The sequence below is a fragment of the Hylobates moloch genome, unplaced genomic scaffold, assembly GCF_009828535.3.
Source record: "Hylobates moloch isolate HMO894 unplaced genomic scaffold, HMol_V3 SCAFFOLD_18, whole genome shotgun sequence".
Lineage (NCBI taxonomy): Eukaryota > Metazoa > Chordata > Mammalia > Primates > Hylobatidae > Hylobates > Hylobates moloch.
Window position 1 is genome coordinate 32,378,571 of NW_026652293.1, and position 18,061 is coordinate 32,396,631.

General features: G+C 40.5%; 1 protein-coding gene and 1 pseudogene across 2 annotated transcripts in view; both read left to right on the plus strand.

Moving 5' to 3' along the window:
• Window positions 1-18,061, plus strand: part of ZFYVE9 (zinc finger FYVE-type containing 9) — a 211,203-nt gene that overhangs the window by 24,678 nt on the left and 168,464 nt on the right. The window lies entirely within an intron of this gene.
• LOC116458065 (phosducin-like protein 3) lies at window positions 7,873-8,873 on the plus strand (annotated as a pseudogene).

Sequence of the window (18,061 nt, forward strand, 5' to 3'; positions counted from 1 at the left end):
CTGTGTCATCAATTATTGGAGGATTGGAAGCATATCTTGTATCCTACTTAGCTCCTCTGACTCTCCTGCTATTTGTGCTCTGTTTTAAGGCCCTCTATTTTTTGAGGCAACAGTAGTTACGTGGAAAAAGGGGTGAGTTTGCATACCATCACACTTTGGTATTCAGTAGAAGTGCCTTCTTCATATTTCCATTTTGTCACACAATATTAAAAAGGCTTTACTCAAGAGTTGAGATTTAACAAAGTTAATAATTTTTATTGCTTCATCAGTCAAATGAAACTGACATTTTAGAACAACTGAGAGTGCATGGCAGTGAAGAATAAGACTACCAGTATTGTTTGGTATTGCTGCCTTGATTAGTGCTAAGGTGCAAGCAGTTCTACCCATCATTGCTATTGTGCTTTCACTGCAGTTGTCAACATGGTGAAAAGGGCATACATACTAAGATGTGGATTCCCACGAGTCTGTGGACTACAATTTGAGAACCACTGGAGTAATCTGAACTCATCCCATTTTTTGTTTGAATGTTGCAACCTGCGCTTTACCTCATAAGATTACCTACCCTGTTTAAAAGTTTTTATAAATTCAACAACCTGGTTAGGTAAACTCTATTGAGTGTTTAACTGACTTAATCATTTAAAAATGTTTTAATAATACAGTGCTTAATCTATATCCTTCATGATTTTTCATCTGAACACTTTATTGTTTGCTTATATATACTAATTCTACCCTGATGATTAAAAAAAAAAAAGTTTTAGGCTGGGTGCAGTAGTTTATGCCTGTAATCCCAGTGTGAGGAGGCCAACGTAGGAGCATTGCTTGAGCCCAGGAGTTCGAGACCAGCCTAGACAACATCTTGTCCCATCTCTACAAAAAACAAAAAAGTCAGGCATGGTGACACGCACCTGTAGTCCCAGCTGGAGGCTGAGGTGGGAGGATCACCCGAGCCTGGGGAGGTCAAGGCTGCAGTAGCTGTGATAATGCCACTGCACTCCAGCCTGGGTGACACTAGATCTTAAGAAAAGAAAAAAAAAAAATGTTTTAAGGCTTGCATTTCATACTTACTTACTCTGAACAAATCTTTTTTAAAAATGTATCAATTGATCTTTATAAAAAATAAGTCCCATTAGCAGAATAAAAATTACGTATTGAATATGATTCCAATATAATTAAAAAACATTTTGCAAAAGGAGTCATAAAAGGAAATGTCTGCTTTATTAAAGTTGCAGATTAATACAAACACATGTTATCAGTAAGAACTCTGCCATTGTCAGGATTGCTATAGTTTAGGCCTCTTGTTTCTAAGTCCTCAGGCAGCTGCAGTTCCTCCGTATATGACATTACATAGCTCACCTTCTGTTTCCCATTGAAGAAAAATGAGGCATAGGATGTGCAATGATCTAATGTTAGGTACTTCCTTGACCCCATCAATCTTGGTGGATAAATAAGAAAAATACGTTTTAAGCTTTGAAGCATGATTTCAAGCACTTGATAGTGTTTCAGCGGTAGTCTTGGTAAGTGGACGAAGCCAGTGATTTGGCCTGCCTTGGATGGATAAATGAAATTGCAGGTTGCCATGAAGACCCATTTCACTCAACAGCACGTGAGATACATATGAATCCTCGCCTTGGTAACATTCTAGAGGTGAATATTAGCATAGATGTAAAAATAACCTACCCTTTTACCCTGATATATGATGCCACAGTCACTTGTAGAGTACAAAAATGTATACAAATCTTGCCACACGTTGGTTACAGGACACCCACTTCTCAGAAACACCTCATCAGAAAGCACATGCAAATCATCAACTGTCATTGCTTTAATTTTGATGTGAAGCCAATCAAGAGTACAGTAATACTCTTGATTCTGCATATCCAAACAAAGTCACAGCAACAAGCAGATGAACTGAAGATAACTTCAAGCGAGCCTTCATGATACCAGGTCCAAAGCAATGACTTCTCAGCGGGCAGACAGCAGAATCACAGTTGATCTTTGGAACATTCAGATCCTGTGAGATGCTTGCAGCAAAAATCTTTGTTTCTGTAGCTTTTTGGAGAAAAGGCAAATATATTTAGGATTAGTGAAATATTTTCAGCAGGCTCTTGAAAGGAGTTAGAAGTAAGTTGCATTATAGTATTATATGCATTTTGTCATTGTGTAGATCATAGAGTGGTTTCTGTGTGAAATTTGGGGCTTCCTTAGGAGTTAGGAGGGACTGCTTTCATTTAGTATACTCCTTATTTAAGAAAACTTATTAAAATCTGTCGTAAAGCAAATTTGAAAATAGAAACAAATTAAGTTTGTGTTACAGATTAGATTCCTCCTCCTCCTCCTCCTCTTTGTCGTCTTTTTTTTTTTTTTTTTTTGACAGAGTCTCACTCTGTCATCCAGGCTGGAGTGCAATGGTGCAATCTCGGCTTGCTACAACCTCCACTGCCCAGGTTCAAGCAGTTGTCCTGTCTCAGTCTCCTGCGTTGCTGGGACTACAGGTGCACGCCACCACACCTGGCTAGATTGTGTATTTTCAGTAGAGATGGGGTTTCACTGTATTGGTCAGGCTGGTCTCAAACTCCTGACCTCAGGTGATCCACCTGCCTTGGCCTCCCAAAGTGCTAGGATTACAGGCGTGAGCCACTGTGCTTGGCCCTTTTTTTTTTTTTTTTTTTTTTTTAAAGCAACAGGGTCTTGCTCTGTAGCCCAGGCTGGAGTGCAGGGGCTTGATTGTGGCTCACTGTGGTCTTGACCTCAGGCTCAAACAAGCCTCCCATCTCGGCCTCCCAAGTAGCTAGGACCACAGACACACACCACCATGCCTGGCCAATTTTTTACTATTTTGTAGAGACAAGGTCTTCCTATGTTGTCCAGGCTGGTTTTGAACTCCTGGGATCAAGCAATATTCCTGCCTCAGCCTCCCAGAGTACTAGGATTACAGGTATGAGCTACCACGCCTAGCCAGATTAGATTCTTTAAAAGCAAATTCTAGATGAGGTATCAGGTTTCTTTTAATGTATTGAAATTTTGCTGTATTGATTTTTGCTGGAAATAAGTGGCAGTTGGCCAACCCTAATCTGACCCCCCTGGAAACTCCTTTCCTATCATCTGCTACTCTTTCGCTCCCTTAATCTCTGCTTTGTTCTTGCTGTCCCTCTGTTTTTAACTACCTTCCTCTGAATTCCAAGATTGCTCCCTGACATGCAGATCTCGATGTGACTCAGTGAGACTTTCTCTGGCTGCCTTATTTAAAATTGTAAATCCGCAGCCGAGTGCAGTGGCTCATGCCTATAATCCTAGCACTTTGGGAGGCAGAGGCGGGTAGATTGCTTGAGCCCAGGAGTTTGAGACCAGCATGGGCAACATGGTAAAACCCAATCTCTACAAAAAATACAAAAAACTAGCCAGACATGGTGGTACACACCTGTACTCCCAGCTTGGGAGGCTGAGATGTGAGGTTCACAGCCCAGGAGGTCAAGGCTGCCATGAGCCATGATTGTGCCACTGCTCTCCAGCTTGGGTGACAGAGCAAGACACTGTCCGAATAAAATAAAATAAATTTATAACCCTCAAATTTTCCTCTCTCTTTCTTTATTTTTCGTCTTAACCCGTCATCTAGCATATCATATGTTTTACATGTTTATCTTGTTTATCATTCATTTCCATCCATTAGAATGTAATCTCTGCGAGGGCTCAGGTTTTGCCTGTTTACTTGCTGTTTCATCTCCAGTGCTTATACTCAAATTCAACAACCTTGTTAGATAAACTCCACTGAGTGTTTAACTGACTTAATTATTTAAAAATGTTATAATAATAGAGGGCTTAATCTGTACCCTTGATTGTTGAAGGAACACAGTAACCAGGTGCTCAAGTATTGGTTGAGTGAATATTTATATAAATATGAATTATGTGGAGATTTTTATTGTAATTATGTTGTAATGAGATTTGACCCCAAAACTTGCTATTATGAAGTATTTGTACCCTAACTCCTTGCTATCCTCTTATTTTCAACTTGATCTAGGCCTATAGTAAGCTAATACATTTGTTGAATGGATTTGTCAATCAGTAAGCCTCAATTTTTTTCCTGCAGGAATACATTCTTGTTATATGGTGTAACAGTTATATACATTGAAACAGCCAAGAATTCGTTTTGACCTTTTGTAGATTTTACTTAAGAAGATTTTGAAAAATTTTATTGCTCTTTTTTAAAAAATTCTTCCTATCTTCATTTAATATTCAGTTCAAAGCTTTTCATGAAGTCTTGTCAGATAATTCTAAGCTGTAATAATTGTTTCCTCTTAGTTTCTATAACAATTTATGAACATACTAATATTTGTAAATCCATTGCATCATTTATTCATTTGACAACACTTATTGACCCATTTACTCTAATTTGCTGGCATATAGTTGTTCATAGTAGCCACCCATGATCCTTTGAATTTCTGTGGTATCAGTAATAATGTGTCCTTTTTCATCTCTGATTTCGTTTGAGTCTTCTCTTTTTTTTTTTCTTAGTCTGGCTAAAGGTTTGTCAATTTTACTTATCTTTTCAAAGAAACTGACATTTGTTTCATTGATCTTTTGTGTTGTTTCATTGATTTTTTGTGTTGTTTTCATTTCGAATTCCTTTCTTTTTTCCTTTTAATTTTCAAATTCATTTATTCTCTGATCTTTATTACTTCTTTTCTTCTAATTTTGGGTTTGGTTTGCTCTTGCTTTTCTAGTTCTTTAAGATGCATCATGTTATTTATTTGAAGGTTTTTCTTTTTTGATGTAGGCACTTATAGCTATAAATTGTCCTCTTAGTACTGCTTTTGCTGTATCCCATAGGTTTTGGCATGTTGTGTTTCCATTATTATTTGTTTCAATAAAATGTTCAATTTCCTTACTGGCCATTCAGGAGTATATTGTTTAATTTCCATGTGTTTGTATAGTTTCCAAAATTCCTCTTGTTATTGATTTGTAATTTTATTCCCCTGTGGTCAGAGAAGATGCCTGATACTATTTCCATGCTTTTGAATGTTTTAAGGCTTGTTTTGTGACCGAACATATGGTCTCTGCTTGAGAACGATCCACATGCTGAATATAAAAATGTGTATTCTGCAGTTATTGGATGAAATGTTCTGTAAATATCTATTAGGTCCATGTGTTCTATAGTGCAGATTAAGTCTGATGTTCCTTTTTTTTTTTTGAGACGGAGTCTCACTCTTGTCACCCAGGCTGGAGCATAATGGCACGATCTCGGCTCACCAACAACCTCTGCCTCCCAGGTTCAAGCACTTCTCCTGCCTCAGCCTCACCAGTAGCTGGGATTACAGGCATGAGCTACCAACCTGGCTAATTTTTGTATTTTTGAGTAGAAATGAGGTTTCACCATCTTGACCAGGCTGATCTCGAACTCCTAACCTCATGATCCACCTGCCTTGGCTGCCCAAAGTGCTGGATTACAGGCGTGAGCCACTGCACCCGGCCCAAGTCTGATGTTTCTGTGTTGATTTTTTTGTCTGGGAGATCTGTCCAATACATGACCCATGTACTCTCTCAAGACCGTGCTTAAGTGCTAGATATAGAAAAAGGAATAAGACATCTGTGCCATCAAGGAATTAAAGGACTGGTTGGGAAGGCAAATATGTAAATGAGTAAATACACTGAATTCTGTGAAGATGATCAGTTCCATCTGGAGAGATCGAGGAAAACTTGACTGAAATGGTGACACTTTTGTTTAGTATTGAAAAATTAACAGCAGTTCTCCAGATGGATAAAGATGAGAGGGGCGTTTTAAGCAGAGGAAAACCTGGGCACAAACGTGTGGCAGTATGTGGAGCAACATATGTTATCTAATTTGGGGAATTGCAAATAGTGTGTTATGCTAGTTTTGTAGGCTGAAAGGAATTGAGGGCAAGAGGTGAAGTAGATACTTAGACATAGGAGCTAGATTATGAAAGACTTCAAAAAAGTAGTTTTTTTTTTGTTTTTTTTGTTTTTTTTGTTTTTTTTTAGCAGGGCATGGGGAACCAATGAAGAATTTAAAATAATAGGCCGGGCACGGTGGCTCATACCTGTAATCCCAGCACTTTGGGAGGCCGAAGCGGGTAGATCACAAAGTCAGAAGATGGAGACAATCCTGGCTAACACGGTGAAACCCCATCTCTACTAAAAATACAAAAAATTAGCTGGGTGTGGTGGCTGGCGCCTGTAGTCTCAGCTACTTGGGAGGCTGAGGCAGGAGAATGGCATGAACCTGGGAGGCGGAGATTGCAGTGAGCCCAGATCCCGCCTTTGCACTCCAGCCTGGGTGACAGAGCAAGACTCCGTGTCAAAAAAAAAAAAAAAAAAAAAAAAAAAAAAAAGTAGGCTACTTGGGCATATTTGGGCTTTTTTTTTTTCGTTTTTGAGACGGAGTCTCGCACTATCACCCAGGCTGGAGTGCAGTGGCACAATCTCAGCTCACTGCAACCTCCACCTCCTGGGTTCAAGTGATTCTCTTGCCTCAGCCTCCTGAGTAGCTAGGACCCAGGTGCCCACCACCATGCCCGGCTAATTTCTGTATTTTTAGTAGAGACAGGGTTTCACCATATTAGCCAGGCTGGTCTCGAACTCCTGACCTTGTGATCCACCTGCCTCGGCCTACCAAAGTGCTAGGATTACAGGCGTGAGCCACCTCACCCGGCCTATTTGGTTGAAGATTTAGAAAGATTATTTTGTTGTCTGTGTAGCAGATGGGTTGAACGAGGGCCAGAATGGATACAAGGTTATCATTGGGGAAACTTGAAGAAAACAAAGCCAGGGAAGATAATATAAATTAGAGTAGTAACATCTAGAATGGATAGGAAGGGATGGATTCAAGAGATAATTACTTATTTATGAGACAGAGTCTCACTCTGTTACCCAGGCTGGAGTGCAGTGGTGTCATCATGGCTCATTGGAGCCTTGACCTCTTGGCCCAAACAATCTTCCTACCTCAGCTTCCTGAGTAGCTGGGACCACAAGCATGTGCCACCATGCCTGGCCAATTTTTTTGTTTTTTTGTAGAGACAGGGGCTGCCTTTGTTGCCTAGGCTGGTCTTGAACTCCTGGGCTCAGGCAGCCCTCCCTCCGTGGCCTCCCAAAGTGCTGGAATTATAGACGTGAGACACTGTGCCTGGCCACAAGAGATATTTAGGGTTTGAATTGTTAGGATTGATTGGTGGGTAGAGTGGTTCTTAGATGTCTAGGTTTGGATGATTGAGTGTATCATTCAGGCTTAGATGAGGTGATGGAGTGCAGAAGACATACTAGGTTTTAGGGAGTAGTTAAAGCCACAAGGGTGAATGAGATCATCCAGTGAAACCATGTAGAGTGAAGACAGAAGAGGTCATGAGAGAGAACATGAGACTGGATAAAAGTCACATTTAAGGCCAGGCGTGGTGGCTCATGCCTGTAATCCCAGCACTTTGGGAGGCTGAGGTGGGCGGATTGCATGAGGTCAAGAGTTCGAGACCAGCCTGGCTAACATTGTAAAACCTGTCTCTACTAAAAATACAAAAATTAGCCGGGCGTGGTGGCGCATGCCTGTAGTCCCAGCTACTTGGGAGGCTGAGGCAGGAGAATCTTTTGAACCCGAGAAGTGGAGGTTGCAGTGAGCTGAGATCATGCCACTGTGCTCCAACCTATGCAAGATTGTGTCTCAAAAAAAAAAAAAGTCACATTTAAGTGACACAGTGGAATAAAGTCCACAAAAGGAGACAGAAAGAAAAGGAGGAAAATCAATAGAAAGTATCAAGTTTTTATAGGAGCGGAGGAGGAGAGTTTTAAAAAGGAGTGTTCCTGTGGATAGGCTAAATAAAAAGGATTTAAAGTGTCTATTAGGGGGCACAGCTGGCTTGAGCAATTGGAAACAAGATGCGGGACCCCAACGTAGACACTGAATGGAATGATATCTTACACAAAAAGGGCATCTTAAAGTCTGAAAGAATTGGAAGAGGAGGCAGAAGAGGAGCAGCGCATCCTCCAGCAGTCAGTCGTGACAACATAGGAAGATATGACTTCGGAAGAGCTGGAGGATCATGAAGACAAGTTTAATGAGGAGGATGAACGTGCTATTGAAATGTACAGACAGCAGAGACTGGCTGAGTGGAAAGTAACTAAATTGAAGAATAAATTTGAAGAAGTTTTGGAGATCTCAGGGAAGGATTATGTTCAAGAAGTTACCGGCCGGGCGCGGTGGCTCACGCTTGTAATCCCAGCACTTTGGGAGGCCGAGGCGGGCAGATCACGAGGTCAGGAGATCGAGACCACGGTGACACCCCGTCTCTACTAAAAATACAAAAAAAAAAATTAGCTGGGCGTGGTGGCGGGCGCCTGTAGTCCCAGCTACTCGGAGAGGCTGAGGCAGGAGAATGGCGTGAACCCAGGAGGCGGAGCTTGCAGTGAGCCGAGATTGCACCACTGCACTCCAGCCTGGGTGACAGAGCGAGACTCCGTCTCAAAAAAAAGAAGTTACCAAAGCCGGTGAGGGTTTGTGGGTCTTCTTGCACCTTTACAAACAAGGAATTCCCCTCTTTGCCCTGATAAATCAGCACCTCAGTGGAGTTGCCAGGAAGTTTCCTGATGTCAAATTTATCAAAGCCATTTCAACAACCTGCATACCTAGTTATCTTGATAGGAATCTGCCCATGATATTTGTTTACCTGGAAGGAGATATCAAGGCTCAGTTTATTGGTCCTCTGGTGTTTGGCGACATGAACCTGACAAGAGATGAGTTGGAGTGAAAACTGTCTGAATCTGGAGCAATTAAGATGGACCTGGAGGAAAACCCTAAGAAGCCAGTTGAAGATATATTGCTGTCCTCAGTGCAATTCTCTGTCCCCATGAAGACGTACAGTGATTCCGAGGGTGACTGAGGCTGCGGCTGCTATCACTTTCTTGTGACAAATTGTCTGGACTTTTTAAAAAAGGAAAAAGTAAGAATGAATTCTTCTGTTTTTTGTTTTGTACAAAGTATGTTTCAAATCTTTACATTTTAGAAATAATCATTGCTGGGCCGGGCGCAGTGGCTCACGCCTGTAATCCCAGTGCTTTGGGAGGCCGAGGCAGGTGGATCACCTGAGGTTGGGAGTTCAAGACCAGCCTGACCAACATGGAGAAACCCTGTCTCCACTAAAAATACAAAAATAGCCGGGCGTGGTGGCGCATGCCTGTAATCCCAGCTACTCAGGAGGCTGAGGCAGGAGAATCACTTGAACCCAGGAGGCAGAGGTTGTGGTGAGCTGAATCACACCATTGCATGCCAGCCTGGGCAACAAACAGTAAAACTCCATCTCAAAAAAAAAAAAAAGAAATAATCATTGCTGGAAATTCTGTTAAATATTTTGGAACTCTTTTTAAAATTATAGTATTTCATTTAAAACCAGCTATTGGTATGGCACATGTGTATTTTCCTTATTTATATTTTAAGTAAGCCATAAAACCTAGTCACTATTTTTTGACATATAACTATAAAAAGAAATATTTAGTTTTAAATAAACGTGAATAAATAAAAATAAGCTATCTATTAGGATTGGCAATTAGAAAGTCATTGATGACCTTAGGCAGAGCAGTTTTAGTAGATTGGAAGTAAGAATTGAAAGTAAGTAAGGGTCAGTAATTTTTTTCTTTTAAAAGAATGTGGCTGTGAAAGGAAGGCAAAAGGGCAGTAATTAGAGGGAAATGTACGGTTGAAGGAGAGGTTTTAATGTTTGTTATCAAAAGACGTTGAGGATGTTTACAGGCTGTAAAAGGGAAAGGTTGAAAAGACAGAGGACCCAGGCACTTAGAGTATGTTGTAAAGTAGATTGTTTCAAAATTAATTAACGTATATATTGGGAAGTAAACCAGCTAAGTAGACTATGAATGTTTGGGATATATGTTTGTTGTAACTTATTAGAACAGCAGTCACCAACATATAGAATACTCAAACTCAATTTTAGAAGTCATAGGAAACTAAGAGATTTTCTAGACCAGTTTCTTTATTGAACATATGAGGAAATTGAGACCTGTGTTTGTACTTTTGCCTTTTAAGTTATTTTATTCAAAATTATTTATGTATTTATTTGATTGTTTTTGAGCCGGAGTCTCACTCTGTTCCCCAGGCTGGAGTGTAGTGGTGCGCTCTCGGCTCACTGCAACCTCTACCTCCCAGGTTCAAGTAATTCTCCTGTCTTAGCTTTCCAAGTAGCTGGGATTACAGGTGTGCGCCACCACACCTGGCTAATTTTTTTTGTATTTTAGTAGAGACAGGATTTCACCATGTTGCCCAGGCTGGTCTCAAACTTCTGAGCTTAGGCATTCCACCCACCTCGGCCTCCCGAAGTACTAGGATTACTGGCATGAGCCACCGCATCCAGCCTCAGCTGTGTCTTTAATGTATAAGCTTGTCAGAGCTTTTCTTTTCTTTCTTTTTTTTTTTTTTTTTTTTTTTTAGATGGAGTCTCACTCTGTCGCCCAGGCTGGAGTAGAGTGGCATGATCTCGGCTCACTGCAATCTCTGCCTCCCGGGTTCACGCCATTCTCCCACCTCAGCCTCCCGAGTAGCTGGGACAACAGGCGCCCGCCACCACGCCCGGCAAATTTTTTGTTTTTGTATTTTTAGTAGAGATGGGGTTTCACCGTGTTAGGCAGGATGGTCTCAATCTCCTGACCTTATGATCCAACCATCTCGACTTCCCAAAGTGCTGGGATTACAGGCGTGAGCCACCGCACCTGGCCGAGCTTTTCTTTTTATAAAAATAATTTTTAAAAGACACAGTAAGGTAGAGTAGGGCTGCAGAGAGGACATCATGGAGTTATGTCATAAATTCACACAACGGTCAGGTGATTTGATATAGTTCACCTTTTTAGCTGGCAGCTTTAAATTAGGTCATTTCATGGTTCTATTTGTCCTTTTGGCATTTCTTTAATTATATATATATATATATATATATATATTTTTTTTTTTTTTTTTTTTTGTTGCCCAGGCTGGAGTGCAGTGGCATGATTTTGGCTCACTGCAACCTCTGCCTCCTGGGTTCAAGTGATTCTTCTGTCTTAGCCTCCCAAGTAGCTGGGAGTATAGGCGCCTGCCACCAAGTCCAGCTAATTTTTTTGGGGGGGATATTTTTTAGTAGAGATGGGGTTTCCTCATGTTGGCCAGGCTGGCCTTGAACTCCTGACCTCAGGTGATCCACCCGCCTTGTTCTCCCAAATTTCTAGGATTACAGGTGTGAGCCACCGCATCTGGCCAGGAAAATAATTTTGAAGTCAGCCTTTTCCATTTTTGGGTGGCAGGTGGCGGGGTGGGGGTGGGTCCTCAATCAGATACTTAATGTAACAGCAAAGAAACAAATTCTTCCTTGACTATCCAGGACAATTATTCCAGATGACCATCCTTTAGATTTAAATAGCTACTAATGTTCAGTGTAAAAGAATTGAAAAACTGAGTGCGGTGACCTATAATCCCAGATGCTTGGGAGGTTGAGGAGGAGGGATCACCTGAGGCCAGGAGTTAGAGATCGGCCTGGACAACACAGCAAGACCCCATCTCAAAAACAAAACAAAGACTGGGCATGGTGGCTCATGCCTGTAATCCCAGCACTTTGGGAGGACAAGGGGGAGGATTGTTTGAGCTCAGGAGTTCAAGACCAGTCTGGGCAGCATACTGAGGCTCTATCTCTAAGCTAAACAGAACAAAAAAAGAATTGATAAAATGTTTTGCAAATCTGATGACCTACAACATTTTTTGTTTGTTTGCTTGAGAGTGGAACCTTTGGGTCTGCCTCCCCATTGCAGTACTATCTCCCCACTTGCCAACACTCATCCCAGGTTTATGCTTTTCTTAAGAGGTGTTCAACAATTTAATACCTACTAGTTGAGCTTTTTCATTGAAGAGGGAGTAATAATTACACCTTACAGAGTGCTTTCTTTTTTGATTTTCATAACAAAGGGTTGGAACAGATATTTTTATTATCCTCATTTAAGAAGAGAAAAAAACAGGTAGAAGCTAAGCAAGTTTTCTAATGTCACACCATGCTAAAAAATTGTAAATTCCCATGGAAAGACTTATTCTGACAAAATTATCAATGGTTAGTGTATTTTTTATGAAATTAAAAGTGAAATTATAAGCCTGGGAAATGTTATTGAGGAATGTCTAAAATTCTATTGCTTAGCTCTGTTAAGTAGTTGTAGAGTATTAGTCCCTAATTAATAAACCAAATAAGTAAGATATGCTGTTTGAGTTGGAAGTTTTAATATAGAGTATTGCTAAGCACTTTTAAATCCTTTGTTAAAAGTAAAGTTGGTTAGATGCAGAAAAGGCTCTTGATCTCCAGGCACGGTTGCTCATGCCTATAATCCTAGCACTTTTGGAGGCCAAGGCGGGCAGATCACAAGGTCAAGAGATCAAGACCATCCTGGCCAACATGGTGAAGCCCCATCTCTACTAAAAATACAAAAATTAGCTGGGCATGGTGGCATTTCTGTAGTCCCAGCTACTTGAGAGGCTGAGACCGGAGAATCGCTTGAACCTGGGAGGCATAGGTTGCAGTGAGCCAAGATTGCGCCACTGCACTCCAGCCTGGGGACAGAGCGCGACTCTGTCTCAAAAAATAAAAATAAAAAAAAAAAATTGCTTTTGATAAAATTCAACATCCTGGCTGGGTGCAGTGGCTGATGCCTATAATCCCAGCACTTTGGGAGGCCGAGATGGGTGGATCACTTGAGGTCAGGAGTTCAAGACCAGCCTGGCCAACATGGTGAAACCCCATCTCTACTAAAAATACAGTATTAGCCAGGCTTGGTGGCAGGCACCTGTAATCCCAGTTACTTGGGAGGCTGAGGCAGGAGAATTGCTTGAACCTGGGAGGCGGAGGTTTCAGTGAGCCAAGATCATGCTACTACACTCCAGCCTGGGTGACAGAGCAAGACTCTGTCTCAAAAAAAAAAAAAAAAAAACCCAAAAAACAACAACAAAAAAGCCTCTCAGTAAACTAGATATTGAAGGAACATACCTTAAAATAATAAGAGCCGTCTATGACCAACCCACAGCCAACCTCATGCTGAATGGGCAGAAGCTGGAAGCATTCCCTTGAAAACTGGCACAAGACAAGGATGCCCTTTTTCACTACTCCTATTCAGCACAGTATTGGAAGTCCTGGCCAGGGAGATCAGGGAAGAGAAAGAAAGGGCATCCAGATAGGAAGAAAAGAAGTAAAACTATCCATGTTGGCAGATGACATGATTCTATATCTAGAAAACCTCATAGTCTTGGCCCAAAAGCTCCTTCAGCTGATAGCTTCAGCAAAGTTTCAGGACACAGAATAAACACAGAAATCACTAGCATTCCTAGACACCGACAACAGCCAAGTTGAGAGCCAAATTAGAAACGCAATCCCATTCACAATTGCCACAAAAAGTATAAAGTATTAATACCTAGGAATACAGTTAACCAGGGAGGTGAAAGATCTCTACAATGAGAATTACAAAATATTGCTCAAAGAAATCAGAGATGACACAGACAAATGGAAAAACATTCCATGATTATGGATAGGAAGAATCAATATCATTAAAATGGCCATACTATCCAAAGCAATTTACAGATTCAATGATATTCCTATCAAACTATCAATGGCGTTCTACACAGAACTAGAAAAAAAATTTTAAAATTCATATGGAACCAAAAAAGAGCCCAAAAGCCAAGGGCATCCTAAGGAAAAAGAACAAAGCTGGAGGCATCATGTTACCCCACTCAAACTATACTACAGTGCTACAGTAACCAAAACAGCATGGTACTAGCACAAAACAGACATGTAAACCAGTGGAACAGAATAGAGAGCCCAGAAATAAGGTCCATACCTACAACCATCTGATCTTCAACAAAAGCTGACAAAAACTAGCAATAGGGAAAGGACTCCCTATTCAATAAATGGTGCTGGGATAACTGGCTAGCCATTTGCAGAAGATTGAAGCTGGACCCCTTCTTTATACCATGCACAAAAATCAACGCAAGATGGTTTAAAGACTTAAATGTAAAACCCAAAAGTATAAAAACCCTAGAAGATAGCCTAGGCAATACATTTTGGACATAGGAACTGGCAAAGATTTCATGACGAAGACACCAAAAGCAATTACAACAAAAGCAAAAATTGACAAATGGCATCTAATTAAACTTAAGAATTTCTGCACAGCAAACTACCAACAGAGTAAACAGACAGACTACAGAATGGGAGAAAATTTTTGCAAACTATGCATCTGACAAAGGTCTGATAACTAGCATCTAAAAGGAACTTAAACAAATTTACGAGAGAAAAACAACTCCATTAAAAAGTGGGCAAAGGACATGAACACTTTTCAAAAGAAGACATACATATGACCAACAAGCATATGAAGGAAAGCTCACCATCACTGATCATTAGAGAAATGCAGATCAAAACCACAATAAGATAACCATCTCACACCAGTTAGAATGGCTATTGTTAAAAAGTCAATTAATAACAGATGCTGGCAAGGTTGTGGAGAAAAGGGAATTATTATACACTGTTGGTGGGAGTGTAAATTAGTTCAGCCATTATGGAAAATGATTCCTTTCCACAGCGATTCCCTTGTTTTGTGATTCCTCAAAGAGCTAAAAACAGAACTATCATTTGACCAAGCAATCCCATTACTGGGTATATACCCAAAGGAATATAAATTGTTCTAGCATAAAGACACATGCATGCATATGTTCATTGCAGCACTATTCACAATAGCAAAGACATGGAATCAACCTAAATGCCCATCAATGGCAGACTGGATAAAGGAAATGGGTACATATACACCATGGAATACTATGGAGCCATACAAAAGAATGAGACCATGTGCTGTGCAGGAACATGGATGGAGCTGGAGGCCGTTACACTTAGGAAACTAATGCAGGAACAGAAAACCACATACCACGTGTTCTTACTTATAAGTGAGAGCTAAATGATGAGAACACATGGACACAAAGAGGGGAACAACAGACAGAGGGGTCCTACTGGAGGGTGGAGGCTGGGAGGAGGGAGAAGATCAGAAAAAATAAGTATTAGGTACTAGGCCTTTACTTGGGTGACAAAATAATTTGTACAATAAACCCCTGTGACACGAGTTTACCTATATAACAAACCTGCACTTGTACCCCTGAACCTAAAATATAGGTTAAAAAAATTTTTGAATAAAATTGCCTAGTTTATCCAACAGTTAGAATTGGCATTTGATGAATATTTTGAATAATATGATTTCATTAAAAATAATGGTTTTGTTAATTTTGTACAAAACATAGTTTTGTAGCCTATAAAATGAATTTATAGGTATGAGAGGACTGGCTGCTAATTTTTCTATCTTATAATTGAAGATGAATTGCATTGGTTTATATAGTAGACTGATGGACATGGTAGAATACGCATGTTAAGGTCAGACGGATCAGAATTACAGTATTTCTAGTTTTAATTCTTGTTTTTAAAATAGCTTTATTGAGATACACACATAACATAAAATTCACCTGTTCAAAGTATAGAATTCAGTAGTTTTCTGTTGTGAATTACTTTCAGTAGTTTTCACAGAGTCATGTGGTAATCACCACTGTCTTATTTTATTTTATTTTATTTTTATTTATTTATTTATTTATTTTGAGATGGAGTCTTGCTCTGTTGCCCAGGCTGGAGTGCAGTGGCACAATCCAGGCTCCGTGCAACCTCTGCCTCCTGGGTTGAAGTGATTCTCCTGCCTCAGCCTCCCAAGTAGCTGGGATTATAGGCGTGCTCCACCATGCCCGACTAATGTTTGTATTTTTACTAGAGATGGGGTTTTGTCATGTTGGCCAGGCTGGTCTGTAACTCCTGACCTCAAATGATCCACCCACCTCGGCCTCCCAAAGTGCTAGAATTACAGGTGCTAAGCCCAGCCTAATTTTTTGTATTTTTAGTAGAGATGGGGTTTTGTTGTGTTGGCCAGGCTGATTTCAAACTTCTGGCCTCAAGTAATTTGCCTCACTCAGCCTCCAAAAGTGCTGGGATTACAGGTGTGAGCCACCGCACCTGGCCTTAGGTGGTGGTGGTGGTTGTTGTTGTTTTTTTTTAACTTGTGCTTTTGGTGTCATATTGCTTAGTGCAAGGCCACAAAGATTTGCTTCTATGTTTTCTTTGAAGAGTTTTAGCTCTTATATTTGGATCTCTTACCCATTTTGAGTTAATTTTTGTATATGGTGTGAGGTAGGTCCAACTTCATTTTTGCGCATGTGAACATCCAACACCATTTGTTGAAAAATGTTCTTTCCTTATGGAATTGTGTTAGTATCCTGGGCTTGAGATACTAAACAGGCAACACCTGGCCTCTTCTGAAACCTACAGATGTATTTTTCACCCAAGAAAATTTGAATTTTGAGACCCATTCTCTTGGATAACTATGTTGATGAGAAGTGAGTATATATAGACCTCATTTTGGAAGCCCAGTGATCATGTTCTGTACATGACTACAAAAAGTGCAAATGGTAGCCAGTTCCCATTTTTCTACCACTTAACAACTTGGAGCTGCTACTTTTTGTTTCCAACAAGATTGTGTTTTACGTTGATGTCCCTCTGCAGGGTACCTTGGGGTTCCTTCATAATACCTGTGTGTTTCTTCAGAATGATGTTGACATTTTCTGGAATGTCAACAGCCTGATTGCTGAGAATTGTTTTCATTCTTGCAGTAGATGTGGCAAAGCTTCAACTGTTATTGTTGAATTGTCTGTTTCTCACTTCAGTTCTGTCAGTTTATGCTTAGTGTACTTTGGGGCTCTGTTAGGTGCTCTGGTTTTAATTTTATTGTGCATCAAAATTATGCACAATATGGATTGGATTCTCTGTATGTTAATACTGTTGATAACTAAATAAAACAATGTTTCTGTCTCATGTGCTGTGACCAATAAGTGGAGCTTGTTTTGATATGGATTAGATGCTTAAAAGATTTTCAGTTTCATCAATAGTAGATTGTCATGTCTGGATTACATAAAGAAGCACTTGTCTCTGAGAAGGCTCTTGACTTCAGTGGGGCTGTGGTTCATCATAAGGGCCTGTGTGTATGTGAGTCACAGTGAACTGCAGCACTTTAAACATGGCTGAGATAAAGTACTTAAATAATCACTTTGTCAGTATATTAATTTTTATTGAGATTAAAGGGTAGATGATAGTAATATTTCTTGACTGTCCCTAGAAGAATTTGTGTCAGTAACTATTAATAGCATCTACTTTTTATACAGCCAAGTCATAAACTATATCTGGCTTGACAGGAAGAAGCAAATAGATAAATATCTATTATATTTCATGGATATTCATTCATTCCCTCCCTCCCTCCCTCCCTCCCTCCCTCCCTCCCTTCCTTCCTTCCTTCCTTCATTCCTTCCTTCCTTCCTTCCTTCCTTCCTTCAGCTGTAGTGCAGTGGCATGATCCCAGCTCACTGCAGCTTCAACCTCCGTGGCTCAAGTGATCTTCCTGCCTTAGCCCCCTAACCCCTCCAGTGGGTGGGACTATAAATGCATGCCACCATGCCTGGCTAATTTTTGTATTTTTTGTAGAGTCAGGGTTTCACCATGTTGCCCAGGCTGATCTTGAACTCCTGGACTCAAGCAGTCCACCTGCTTTGGCCTCCCAAAGTGCTGGAATTACAGGCGTGAGCCACCATGCCCAGTCAATGAATATTATTTCCTTTTAATCTTCATAGCAATCTTTTGAGGTGGGAGGTAGTGTTCTTACTTTACAAATGAGGGAATTGAAACCCAGAGCCCAGAGATTTATTAATTTGGCTAAGGTCACTGATAAGTTCTCTTTTCATTCTGTCATTCTTTCAACAAATATGCCAGGCTTTGAAGGTGCAGCCATGACCCAGTCAGACACTTGCCCTCATGAAGGGACTTGTCTGGTGGAGCCCTTTTACTGATACTTCTTTGAGCCATATTTCATATAGTAGTGACATATATTTGTAGAATTCTTTATGAAGTATTTCTGCATTGTCATCTAATTTTCTAATCCTTACCGCAGTCCTATGACCCAGATGGGTTAGATATTATCCCCATTTGAAAGTAGG